We start from the raw sequence: 14,304 nt of genomic DNA, 5'->3' as shown, positions 1-14,304 counted from the left end.
TTACATCAGAGCTTGGCATTACTTCTTAAACTGGCATTACTGTGAAGTCAGATCATAAAACCAAACCCTAAAGGTTGCTGTTTTTGTCAGCAAAATAACATACTTCCAGGAAAAATTTGAAGAAACTAAACATCAGGGCCAGTTTCTTATTTTCAGTTTTGACATGTTGTGTGGGCTGTAGTCAAAGTTTCCACTGTTATTTTGATTATTCTGAGTGTGCAGATGTGGCAGGTGGTAACTTGGGTCGGTTGGTCAGGTGGGTCGCTGTGATTCATGATGAAACAGTGGACTTAACAGAGGACCTAGCTGAGACATGTGTCCCCATTTAGGAGAGGTTTTAAATGATTTTTTACTTTGTAAATGATTATAAAATTCAAGAACAAACATTGAATTTTCAGTTTCAAAATTTATTTTTTCAGTCTTTTATTTTCAGATTACAAAACTTTAATTTTCAGTTTCAAAATTATTTTTTTTCAATCTTTTTTTTTATTTTCAGATTACAAAACTTTTGGCCTTGATTTAGTGCCATACAAATACAGCTGTATTTTCTAAACAGCAGCAGCTAGAGATTTTCCAAGGTGTTGAACATGTTGAAAATGGCCAGTAGATCTCTGGGAGGGTCAAAGAAAAGTGTAAAATTTCTATTTTGATATTTTAAGAGAAAATGGCTAAAATAAGTGGGTCAAAGTATTACCACACATCCAAAGAAAATGAACATTTTCCAAATAGGACATTTTTATTTTCAGTCCTACTGTTATCAATGGAATATGCATTTAAAGTGGAAAATACAAAACAAACCTTGTATCTTTGGCAGACAGCAGTATCTAGAGGTCCTAGTTGGAAGCACAGGTAAGCTCTACCTGCATGGCGTTTCCGCCTGACGCACCTCCACTGGTGCCAACGGGGTAACTGCAGGGTCATCAGCCGGGAGCCACCATTCATTGATGTTTCACTCCATTAATCCCGGAACATCTCACGGTGGTGGAGCAAGGGCAGGGACATCTCCCTGCAGCTACCCCAGGACCCCTCTTTCCCCCACGACCTGTCCTTCCTACGCAACCACAACCAGAAGCTGGCTCTTTCCGCCTCTTCTGCCAGGTCCCTAGCTGCCCTCTTCAGCCTTGTTCCAGACACTCCAATCTTCCTGAGAAGGCGCTGGATGGATGTTCCAATGAACCCCCTGCAGCCAACCTCCACAGGGTAGATAGTTGTGGACCATCCAGCTTCCTGGCACTCGGCTACCAGCTCGGTGTATTTGTCTCTCTTCCTTTCACAGGCAGCCTCCATTCCTCCCTCCCAAGGGACAGTTAGCTCTGCCAGGATCGCTGTCTTGACATCAGAGGACCTAAATGTTGCTCCTTAATGTTTTAAAGATTATCAGGGAAAATCCACAAGAGAAAGTTTAAGATACTAAATATGTGGTGATTCCAGACTGTATGTTGGTCGTTTGACCTAATGTTTTTTCTTAAAATATCAAAATTTGAAATTTTACACTCTTCTTGACTCTTCTAAACATGTACTGGTCATTCTGAGCATACCGAGTACCTTGGAAAATCTGTAGCTGCTGCAGTTTAAAAAATACAGCTTTATTTGAAGTAACACTTGGGACGAGTGGTAGTTTTCGGGCTGTTACATGCTTGTCTCAGCAAGGTCCCAGACTAACTTTGTTCATGTAAATGTGGAGCTGATGAGTAGGATTGAGAAAGGAGAGCCCAAACACCATCAAACAGTTGCCCTATAATGCTTTTGGTTGAGGGGGTACTTTCTTCCATAAACCGGGAAAGAAGCCTCTCTTCTCTTTCCAGATTAATATCATGCTGCTGTTACATGTTGTCCAGGAAAGATCTCTGCTGGGCTGATCGATCACCCAGGAACTTGGCATAACCAGATGATGCTTTCGATCTAGAAAGAATGTATAATTTCAGTTAGCAAAGAAAAAATATTTATGTTTTTCTCTTTGTGGATCTCTCAGTCTTGTATTATACCAAAGAATCATCCTGCTTCTGTATTCAAATATGTTCTAACTCATCCACACGGCTTTTGACTTCACAAAGCTCAAAACAGGAAAACAAAATTGAAATGAAAATGTTTGTGTCTCAACTGTCTAAAGGACATTAACTGTCATATTCTGCTGGAACTTTGTAATATTACCATTTCTAAAAAATAAAGCATTCCAAATAAATAAATAAATAAATATACAATGACTTTGAACATTATTTTTTCAACAAGCTCTACAGCAAATTTCAAGAACTCACTGTGGTTTCTTTTTGCAGCATATTACTCTTTAAAAAACTCACTTTTTTGTCTGGAGCCTCCTCTGTGTGGTCTTCAGGTTGTGAAGAGCTGCTGTCATCAGCCTCCTCCAGTGTGCTGTTTACATCATCATCATCTGTATATATGAGAGAAGTAATTAATGTGATGTACTAAAGTGAACAAGGATAAAGCGTGTTGGTTAACTCGATGACAGACTGTTCATGCACTTTACTCTGCTAATAAACTTATGGGATAACTTAACATGAATCCCCAACATTAACTTGAACTAAATGCACACATTTGGCTCAAAGTATGTCTCGTTAAAAAAAAGAAAAGAAAAAAAGAAGAGGAATGTTGAGTTAGCGTGATTTTATCAGGACTTACCTCCAGGCTTTCCGGTGTCTCAGGTGAACCAACTTCTACTCTAGTGTCCTCCTTGGAGAGCGGTCGTCCTCTGACTATTTCTCCATTAATTCATAATAAGAGAAGCTGGTTGGAGCCATGCCGCTTCACTCGTTTTTAGCTTCTCCTTGTAGAAAGCACTCGTTGCTTTCCAGCGGTTTTTAATTTGCTCTACTGACCTGCTGACTCCGGACAGTACAAGTCTGTGCTGCCAACTTACGTCCGTCAAGCTTTTCCACTTATTTTAAATTCTTTTAATACATTTAGGAGGAGTGTTGTCTCTTGTAAAGTCCAGCTCTGTTTTTTCCGTTGCCATTTCCGCGAACACATATCGGGTTAAAAACAGGGTTACACCACCTCCTCTAAACCGATCGTAATTTCGATCGGATTACGCAAATCTAATCAGATGGAGCTGTTTCCATGGCGTGATTTTGATCTGATTGTTCAGTCTGATTGTTCAATCAGATTACTTTTGGTCCATGTAACCGCACCTATTGTTAAGCTCGATGCCAACCACCTTAAAACCAGAAGAAGAAGAAACAAAAAGATAGTTGAGTCAGACATTGTGTCTTTGAGAATGAATAAATTTAATAAATCATGCACTCAACCTGAACAGCTGCATTCTAAAATACAACTTTTACAGTACTCAGCACTCACATTGTTTGGTCTGTGGAAGGCAACAAGAACAGCAAGTCAGCAAGCTAAATCAAAAGTAAGGGTATTATCTTTTACAATATTTTGCAAAAGAGTATTCAGAAGTTTGACATTGCACATTTAAGTCACCTATTGTCATCGATTACATGGCAAAAAGAAGCAGTTCACTTGCTTTTTGTGCAATAATGTAAATTAGCATTTGAGCTTTTGCTCACTATTGCGATGTTTGCTTTATAAATAAATGATGTGCTGAGCTTTCAAACATTTAATTTCATTGCACGTTTATCTTGCCTGTGACCACCTGTTCAATGATGACAAGAAACAATTTTCTCACAGACTCAGAATAGCCTTTATTCGGCAAGTATCTTTGAAAGGATACACAGAATTTGACTCCGGTTTTGAACTGTATTCTCTCTGTACAAGCATGTATAAATATCAATAAGCACTACATAATTCACATATAAAAACAAAACAAAACAGCTTAAATAAGTAAATCAACTGTTGTCCAAAAAAGTGCAAAGGAGACCAGAAAACAGATTGAAGTTGTACATGAGGTATATGAATTAGTGAGTTTTTTTATGGCAGTTTAAATTGTTAAATTGTTCATCAGTGTTGAAATAAAATGTTCCTGTCTACCATTGTTTTGATGTACAGAGCTCTGTAATGTCCACCAGAGGGGTGGAGTATAAACAGTGTGTGTCCAGGGTGTGAGGGGTCTGCAGAGATATTACCAGCTTGGTCCTGGACCAGTATAAGTCATGGATGGAGGGCAGGCTGGCTCCAATTATATTTTTCTGCAGAACTGAAAGTTCATTGAAGTCTGTGCCTGTCATGTGGGAGGCAGAGGGTAACCAAACAGAGATGGAGATGCACAGGACAGACTGGATGATGAATGTGAAAAAAGATGATGAGCAGTTCCTGTGGTAGGTTGAACTTCCTAAACTGTCTGAGGAAGTACATCCTCTGCTGTGCCTTTTTCCTGATGGAGTCTATGTGGGAAGTCCACTTCAGATCCCGGGAGTTGATGGATCCCAGGAACTGGAAAGTGTCCAGAGTAGTCATGGTGTTATTGAGGATGGAGAGGATGGGGGAGTGATTGGGGGTGGGGGTTCTCCTGAAGTCTACTATCATCTCCACAATCTTGAGAATGTTCAGCTCTAGGTTGTTCTGACCACACCAATGGACCAACTGTTCCACCTCTTGTCTGTCATCGCCATCCTGAATGAGACCAGTGATGGTGGTATCATCCGCAAACTTCAGGAGTTTAACCCAGGGTTCACCTGAGGTGCAGTCATTTGTGTAGAGGGGGAAGAACAATGGGGAGAGCACACACCCCTGAAGGGCGCCAGTGCTGATTGTCTGTGTGCTAGATGTGATGTTCCCCAGCCTCATCTGCTGTGTCCTGTCAGTCAGGAAGCTGGAGATCCACTGACAGGAGGGAGCTGGCACAGAGAGGTTGGAGAGTTTTTAGTGGAGAATGTCGGGGATGATAGTGGTGAACACCGATGTGAAGTCCACGAACAAGATCCTCATGTACATCCCTGCAGAGTCCAGGTGCTGCAGGATGTAATGGAGTCCCATATTGACTGCATCCTCAACTGACCTGTTTGCCTGGTAGGCAACCTACAGGGAGTCCAGCAGGGGTCCTCGGATGTTCTTCAGGTGGCTCAACACCAGCTATTCAAATACTTCATGACTACAGATGTCAGCGCAACAGGCTTCTAGTCATTTAGTTCTGTTCTGGAGGGTTTCTTTGAGACTGAGATAATAGTGGTGGGTTTGAAGCAGGAGGGGACCTCACACATCTCCAGAAATCTGTTGAAAATCCAGGTGAAGATGGGGGCCAGCCTTCTTTATATTTTGTTTGCAAAACTGCTGGCACACATCCTTTTCACAGATTGCTACTGAGGATGGGGTTGCAAAGGGGAGGGGGAAAGAGGTGTCCAGGGGAGCAGGTCATCCATTGGGTGCGGGGTGTGAGAGGGTCTCTTTCAATCTGGTGTAAAACAAATTCAGCTCCTCAGCCAGTCAGGTGTTCTCCACAGGATGGGGGAAGGGTGTCCTGTTGTTGATGGCATGCTGAAGACCTCTGCACACTTTCACAGGATCATTGGCTGAGAATAGATTTTTTTTTTTCAGCCTATCAGAGTAGGTCCTCTATGTGCAGAAAGTTTTTGTCTGCACACACAGGTCCTCACAAAACTGATGTAAGATGTCACAGTGTCATAAAGTCAATTAATGTATGTGGATGCAGCCTCAAAGACACGCCAATCTCTGAAGTCAAAACAGGCCTGTAGCTCCTGCCTTAATTAATCTGTCCACTTATTTACTGTCTTTGCTCCAGGATTTGCCAATTTTAATTTCTGTATGTAGGAATGAGGTGGATCAGAGAGTGATCAGAGAGTCCCAAAGCTGCACAGGGAACAGAGTGATAGGCATCTTTTATTGTGGTGTTGCAGTGATCAAGAGTATTTGCATCCCTGGTGGGATGTGCTGTCTGTATATACGAAGTTTGTGGCTGAGATTTGCTCTGTTAAAATCCCCCAGAATGATCAATCAATCAATCAATCAATTTTTTTTATATAGCGCCAAATCACAACAAACAGTTGCCCCAAGGCGCTTTATATTGTAAGGCAAGGCCATACAATAATTATGTAAAACCCCAACGGTCAAAACGACCCCCTGTGAGCAAGCACTTGGCTACAGTGGGAAGGAAAAACTCCCTTTTAACAGGAAGAAACCTCCAGCAGAACCAGGCTCAGGGAGGGGCAGTCTTCTGCTGGGACTGGTTGGGGCTGAGGGAGAGAACCAGGAAAAAGACATGCTGTGGAGGGGAGCACAGATCGATCACTAATGATTAAATGCAGAGTGGTGCATACAGAGCAAAAAGAGAAAGAAACAGTGCATCATGGGAACCCCCCAGCAGTCTACGTCTATAGCAGCATAACTAAGGGATGGTTCAGGGTCACCTGATCCAGCCCTAACTATAAGCTTTAGCAAAAAGGAAAGTTTTAAGCCTAATCTTAAAAGTAGACAGGGTGTCTGTCTCCCTGATCTGAATTGGGAGCTGGTTCCACAGGAGAGGAGCCTGAAAGCTGAAGGCTCTGCCTCCCATTCTACTCTTACAAACCCTAGGAACTACAAGTAAGCCTGCAGTCTGAGAGCGAAGCGCTCTATTGGGGTGATATGGTACTACGAGGTCCCTAAGATAAGATGGGACCTGATTATTCAAAACCTTATAAGTAAGAAGAAGAATTTTAAATTCTATTCTAGAATTAACAGGAAGCCAATGAAGAGAGGCCAATATAGGTGAGATATGCTCTCTCCTTCTAGTCCCCGTCAGTACTCTAGCTGCAGCATTTTGAATTAACTGAAGGCTTTTTAGGGAACTTTTAGGACAACCTGATAATAATGAATTACAATAGTCCAGCCTAGAGGAAATAAATGCATGAATTAGTTTTTCAGCATCACTCTGAGACAAGACCTTTCTGATTTTAGAGATATTGCGTAAATGCAAAAAAGCAGTCCTACATATTTGTTTAATATGCGCTTTGAATGACATATCCTGATCAAAAATGACTCCAAGATTTCTCACAGTATTACTAGAGGTCAGGGTAATGCCATCCAGAGTAAGGATCTGGTTAGACACCATGTTTCTAAGATTTGTGGGGCCAAGTACAATAACTTCAGTTTTATCTGAGTTTAAAAGCAGGAAATTAGAGGTCATCCATGTCTTTATGTCTGTAAGACAATCCTGCAGTTTAGCTAATTGGTGTGTGTCCTCTGGCTTCATGGATAGATAAAGCTGGGTATCATCTGCGTAACAATGAAAATTTAAGCAATACCGTCTAATAATACTGCCTAAGGGAAGCATATATAAAGTGAATAAAATTGGTCCTAGCACAGAACCTTGTGGAACTCCATAATTAACTTTAGTCTATGATTCAAACCACCGCAGCGCAGTGCCTTTAATACCTATGGCATGCTCTAATCTCTGTAATAAAATTTTATGGTCAACAGTATCAAAAGCAGCACTGAGGTCTAACAGAACAAGCACAGAGATGAGTCCACTGTCCAAGGCCATAAGAAGATCATTTGTAACCTTCACTAATGCTGTTTCTGTACTATGATGAATTCTAAAACCTGACTGAAACTCTTCAAATAGACCATTCCTCTGCAGATGATCAGTTAGCTGTTTTACAACTACCCTTTCAAGAATTTTTGAGAGAAAAGGAAGGTTGGAGATTGGCCTATAATTAGCTAAGATAGCTGTTTCAAGTGATGGCTTTTTAAGTAATGGTTTAATTACTGCCACCTTAAAAGCCTGTGGTACATAGCCAACTAACAAAGATAGATTGATCATATTTAAGATCGAAGCATTAAATAATGGTAGGGCTTCCTTGAACAGCCTGGTAGGAATGGGGTCTAATAAACATGTTGATGGTTTGGATGAAGTAACTAATGAAAATAACTCAGACAGAACAATCGGAGAGAAAGAGTCTAACCAAATACCGGCATCACTGAAAGCAGCCAAAGATAACGATACGTCTTTGGGATGGTTATGAGTAATTTTTTCTCTAATAGTTAAAATTTTGTTAGCAAAGAAAGTCATGAAGTCATTACTAGTTAAAGTTAATGGAATACTCAGCTCAATAGAGCTCTGACTCTTTGTCAGCCTGGCTACAGTGCTGAAAAGAAACCTGGGGTTGTTCTTATTTTCTTCAATTAGTGATGAGTAGAAAGATGTCCTAGCTTTACGGAGGGCTTTTTTATAGAGCAACAGACTCTTTTTCCAGGCTAAGTGAAGATCTTCTAAATTAGTGAGACGCCATTTCCTCTCCAACTTACGGGTTATCTGCTTTAAGCTACGAGTTTGTGAGTTATACCACGGAGTCAGACACTTCTGATTTAAAGCTCTCTTTTTCAGAGGAGCTACAGCATCCAAAGTTGTCTTCAATGAGGATGTAAAACTATTGACGAGATACTCTATCTCCCTTACAGAGTTTAGGTAGCTACTCTGCACTGTGTTGTTATATGGCATTAGAGAACATAAAGAAGGAATCATATCCTTAAACCTAGTTACAGCGCTTTCTGAAAGACTTCTAGTGTAATGAAACTTATTCCCTACTGCTGGGTAGTCCATCAGAGTAAATGTAAATGTTATTAAGAAATGATCAGACAAAAGGGAGTTTTCAGGGAATACTGTTAAGTCTTCTATTTCCATACCATAAGTCAGAACAAGATCTAAGATATGATTAAAGTGGTGGGTGGACTCATTTACTTTTTGAGCAAAGCCAATAGAGTCTAATAATAGATTAAATGCAGTGTTGAGGCTGTCATTCTCAGCATCTGTGTGGATGTTAAAATCGCCCACTATAATTTTCTTATCTGAGCTAAGCACTAAGTCAGACAAAAGGTCTGAAAATTCACAGAGAAACTCACAGTAACGACCAGGTGGACGATAGATAATAACAATAAAACTGGTTTTTGGGACTTCCAATTTGGATGGACAAGACTAAGAGACAAGCTTTCAAATGAATTAAAGCTCTGTCTGGGTTTTTGATTAATTAATAAGCTGGAATGGAAGATTGCTGCTAATCCTCCGCCCCGGCCCGTGCTACGAGCATTCTGACAGTTAGTGTGACTCGGGGGTGTTGACTCATTTAAACTAACATATTCATCCTGCTGTAACCAGGTTTCTGTTAGGCAGAATAAATCAATATGTTGATCAATTATTATATCATTTACCAACAGGGACTTAGAAGAGAGAGACCTAATGTTTAATAGACCACATTTAACTGTTTTAGTCTGTGGTGCAGTTGAAGGTGCTATATTATTTTTTCTTTTTGAATTTTTATGATTAAATAGATTTTTGCTGGTTATTGGTAGTCTGGGAGCAGGCACCGTCTCTACGGGGATGGGGTAATGAGGGGATGGCAGGGGGAGAGAAGCTGCAGAGAGGTGTGTAAGACTACAACTCTGCTTCCTGGTCCCAACCCTGGATAGTCACGGTTTGGAGGATTAAGAAAATTGGCCAGATTTCTAGAAATGAGAGCTGCTCCATCCAAAGTGGGATGGATGCCGTCTCTCCTAACAAGACCAGGTTTTCCCCAGAAGCTTTGCCAATTATCTATGAAGCCCACCTCATTTTTTGGACACCACTCAGACAGCCAGCAATTCAAGGAGAACATGCGGCTAAACATGTCACTCCCGGTCCGATTGGGGAGGGGCCCAGAGAAAACTACAGAGTCCGACATTGTTTTTGCAAAGTTACACACCGATTTAATGTTAATTTTAGTGACCTCCGATTGGCGTAACCGGGGTGTCATTACTGCCGACGTGAATTACAATCTTACCAAATTTACGCTTAGCCTTAGCCAGCAGTTTCAAATTTCCTTCAATGTCGCCTGCTCTGGCCCCCGGAAGACAATTGACTATGGTTGCTGGTGTCGCTAACTTCACATTTCTCAAAACAGAGTCGCCAATAACCAGAGTTTGATCCTCGGCGGGTGTGTCGTCGAGTGGGGAAAAAACGGTTAGAGATGTGAACGGTGTTGACGGTGTACACGGGGCTTCTGTTTAGGGCTACGCTTCCTCCTCACAGTCACCCAGTCAGCCTGCTTTCCCGGCTGCTCGGGATCTGCCAGGGGGGGAACTAACGGCGGTTAAGCTACCTTGGTCTGCACCGACTACAGGGGCCTGGCTAACTGTAGAATTTTCCACGGTGCGGAGCCGAGTCTCCAGTTCGCCCAGCCTGGCCTCCAAAGCTACGAATAAGCTACACTTATTACAAGTACCGTTACTGCTAAAGGAGGCCGAGGAATAACTAAACATTTCACACCCAGAGCAGAAAAGTGCGGGAGAGACAGGAGAAGCCGCCATGCTAAATCGGCTAAGAGCTAGTAGCTACGCTAAGCTAGCGGATTCCTAAAAACACGCAAAGTGAATAATGTGTAAATAATTTATAGGTGATTCAGCAGAAGGAGTGCTTTAGTTAAGGCACGTAAAGATTACACTGGGAAACAAATCGTAATCTAGATAACTAGATCAATCTAACTGCGCAGAGTAAACAGCTAACAGATACAGAAAAACACAGCTGTGCTCCGGAACAGGAAGTGATACAATACCGCAGTGAGAGCCAACCACCAGTAGAGGCCTAAACAGGCGCCTCTCAGCTGAACGCCAGAGAAAGGCAGCCGCCTTTGATGAGCAGGGAGTCCGGATACTTCCTCTCCACGTCTATGATCTGGTCAGCGAGCTGCTGCAGCGCCTTCGTTATGCACACCTGAGGTGGGATATAAACACTGACTAGCACAAATGAGAAGAACTCCTGTGGTGAATACAACGGATGACAGTTTATGGAAAAGTTTCCAGCTGAGGGCTGCATATCCTCTTCAACACTGTGATATCTGTACACCAACCTTCATTTATATAAAAGCATGCGCCACCTCCCCTCGTCTTCCCAGAGAGCTCTATTACACAGTCCACATACAGGAGCTGGAAGCCAGGTCGATGTAGATTGCTGTCAGGGATATATTCACTGAGCCAGGTTTCAGTTTCAGTGACCAATAAAGAATAGCAAAATGCAAAAAAAAAAAAAAATGCACAAAGTAAAAGAGAGCACAGTACCGATGCCACTATCCATGGTACCATCTTGTCCCCTATCACCAGCCAATGGTCTACAAGTCACATTATTGTGACTTGTAGACCATGTAAGTTATGAATATTTTTAATTTTCTGTTATTACTCTTCATGATGCATTTTTGGAATGATGTGATTATTACTCCAGCGTGACTTATTGGAAAATATATCTCCAGTCGATAACAACAGAACTATGTGCCTTGCATGTTCCTGTTTACATGTATCACAACTAAGACCGATTGGTTGATGTTCTGTAGTGGCTTTGAAATGCGCACACCATGTCTTTGAATATTATGAACCATTAATCCATGTCCTTTTTGCGTAACAGCCAGGTTTATACTCAGAATATGCATCTTATAAAAAACATGTGCTTGGATATTGAATGTGGTCCTTGAGTCTGGTGACATACTGACTTGTTGGTATTTGTTGCTGAGTATTTTTTTCTCAAGAGTACCTCACTACAGATTTACACATAGTGCTATATTTGCAACTAAATTTATTGATACAGCCAACTGTATTTTTATTTCATATATTAGGGGGATGTCTTAATTAGAAACTTTCAAGGAAAACTTACAGGAAAGCAAGGTTGTAGACATATGGAGTAAAGGTCACACCAGCTGGAAGTTAAACCTGGGGACCCTGCAGACCCCAGCTTGTGGGTTGCTCCTTGACCACTCAGGCACCACTATGCCACTTATTTTCCCTTTTAAACCATTAAAACACATTGCTTCTCTGAGTAAAGTGACAATAACTCCATGTAATTTTTAAGAAACCTATTAAGTTTGACATAATTGCATCACACAGTAATTTCATCTAGGTAGCATTTTATGAAGACAAGATGCAGATGTTCAACTGTTGTCTCTTAAGGCTTTTGAAGCAATTTTCTTTTGTGTTAAGCACCATGGAGATTAATGATGCCACAGTTCATCTGAAGTTGCTGTTTTACAAACGCACTGTGGCTGGTGCTTTGGTCTGGCTGGCTTGTGGAAGCTTTCCTGTGGTATCAACTGGTGAGGTGAGACTGTGCTCTCATCTCCTCCATGAAGTGATTTGTCTCTATTTGTCTTGAGTGCATATTTCTGTTTTATAGCATTTCATGATGACAGTGTTGCTGTATCTTTGACAAGCTGCTTAATCTATATACATAAAGGGCTAATTCTGTCTGTCTGTTTGTCTGTCTGGGATACTCCCAAACTATAATATGTAGCCCTAAAAACTATATATATTCTGAATCCTCATGACATGGGGAACAAACTGGTACCATTATTTTTTTATATGTGTTGGCCATCTCTCTTTATTTAATCCCTTTCTTCAGTTACTTTATGTTCTCAACTGTTAAGCACCTGACTGTCCTGTACGACCCAGTTTGCCTTCCTGTCTGAATACATTCATTTTATGTTTGTAAAATTGCAATGTAAAAACACTGAAATATACCACTACCTCAATTTTGATTCATTGATGTTTTAATTTACTGTTACCTACCTTTTGTGTGTAATTTTGTTATAAATTTGACTGCAAAACAAAGTCTGCATGAAGGACTTCAATTGTGTTTGTCTTTGAACCAAATATTTCCAATTAGTTTGGGGAGTCCACCTCTTATAGGTCTGCTGGACAAACTTTAGCCCATGAATTATTATATTTATAAGACATCAGCATTACAAAAACAAATGTTGGGCAATTGTTTTGATTAAAATGATTGGCATTTGGCTTATGTCTAAAACAGGTTAACCTGGACAGTGCTGGGTACCCCGGCTAGGATATTATAAACAGTATCTGTCAGGATCTGCCACGTCATCAGGAAATGGTCTGATTATACAATATGTAGCATAGCAGCAAGGTATTGCCTTTATTTCATGCAAGCTAAGAGTTTGTTGGAATTTGGATATCTGCCGATGCCGATGCAGATACTGATACTTTTCATATCCGATACCAGAGGTCTGTTGGCTTTAACCCCCCTGTTATGTTCATTTGTCAGGAACAGCAATGGTGTTCCCGGGTCAGTTTGACCCGTTGCATGTTTAATTATCCAAAAGATGTCTGAAACCAAAAAAATCCTAACAGTGTGAATATTTCATTACTGACTCCATTACTAACTATTCTATCAATATTTAGTGCAATGGTGTTCCTTACCTCTAAAGGTGCGTTTACACATAACCAAGACGCGTTACGAATGTCATTTTTCTGTCATTCGTGACACATTCCTGACATTCTTAATGTGACTTAACGCATCTGAATAGGTTTCTTAATAGTGCGTGTTGGTGCATGATATTCTTGATATTCGTGGAGCATGTTTTTGCCTGTCAAAAAATCTTCCACGAATGTCACACACCACTCTCATTTCGTCTCATGTCGTGGAGGTCGCAACTGAGCGTATTGATCCGTCTTGATGAGTAGTGATCCTTAATAGAACGTGGTTCCCATGATGGTTCTTGGAGCCCAAACTGTCACGCATTATTACGAAGTGACACGGAAACTGTCAAGTTTTGACATGACTTGTAACTCGGCGTCACATTTCACTGTGCACCACGACAAATCAGTTTTCTGTCACGTGCACACAATTAAACTCGGCCCCAAATGTCGTTCCACAGTTCCTCCTGAAGCTCCTCAGGACGCTCCTGAAGGTGTTCCACCTGCTGTTGTAAATGATGAGCGGGAGAACGAGTCTGAGCAACCAGAGGAGCGAGAGGAGACTCACGTGCAGCCAGACATCTCTGCACCTCCTCTAGTCTGGCGGAGGAAGAAGCGCGTGCACAATTAAACCCTGCTGCATCGCATTCAGTTTGATTGCTGACACCAAGTCGGCTAAAAGTCTAATTTCAGTGCTCTTCAGCGCGCTCCTGCAGGTGTTCCACCTGCTGTATGTGCCTGATGTTTGGGAAAATGGGCGAGACAAGAGCCGCATGAAGCCACACTTGTGGCTCTGTCCGTCTCCTCCTCTCTGCGCCACTCCATGGCACAGAGCCCAACTACGCATGCAGTCACAAAGTTCTTCAGAAAAACTTGAGTGATCTGAATTCGGTTGGATGAATATGTGTGTGTGTGTGTGGAGACAATTCACCTCGTTCACAACGTGACACAACTTAACGATGCGCTGTTACGCTCAATAGCGCGCAGCAACGCGGAACACTATTCTTGACCGTGCGTAATGGTTACTGATAATTCTCCAGCAACATGTGCCATTAATCGTAATGTGTGGTACCAGGTTGCAGCAGTTCCTGAGGACACCTGACGCCTCTGCCCCGAATCATCACATTCGTGATCAGCGGCCAAGAATGTGTACTTCGTGGCATTCGTGACTTGTCGTCGTTATGTGTAAACGCAGCATAACAGGTAATGGTTCATAAAAAAAAAAAA

The sequence above is a fragment of the Thalassophryne amazonica genome, chromosome 4, assembly GCF_902500255.1.
Source record: "Thalassophryne amazonica chromosome 4, fThaAma1.1, whole genome shotgun sequence".
Taxonomy (NCBI): domain Eukaryota; kingdom Metazoa; phylum Chordata; class Actinopteri; order Batrachoidiformes; family Batrachoididae; genus Thalassophryne; species Thalassophryne amazonica.
This window is presented reverse-complemented; position numbering follows the sequence as displayed.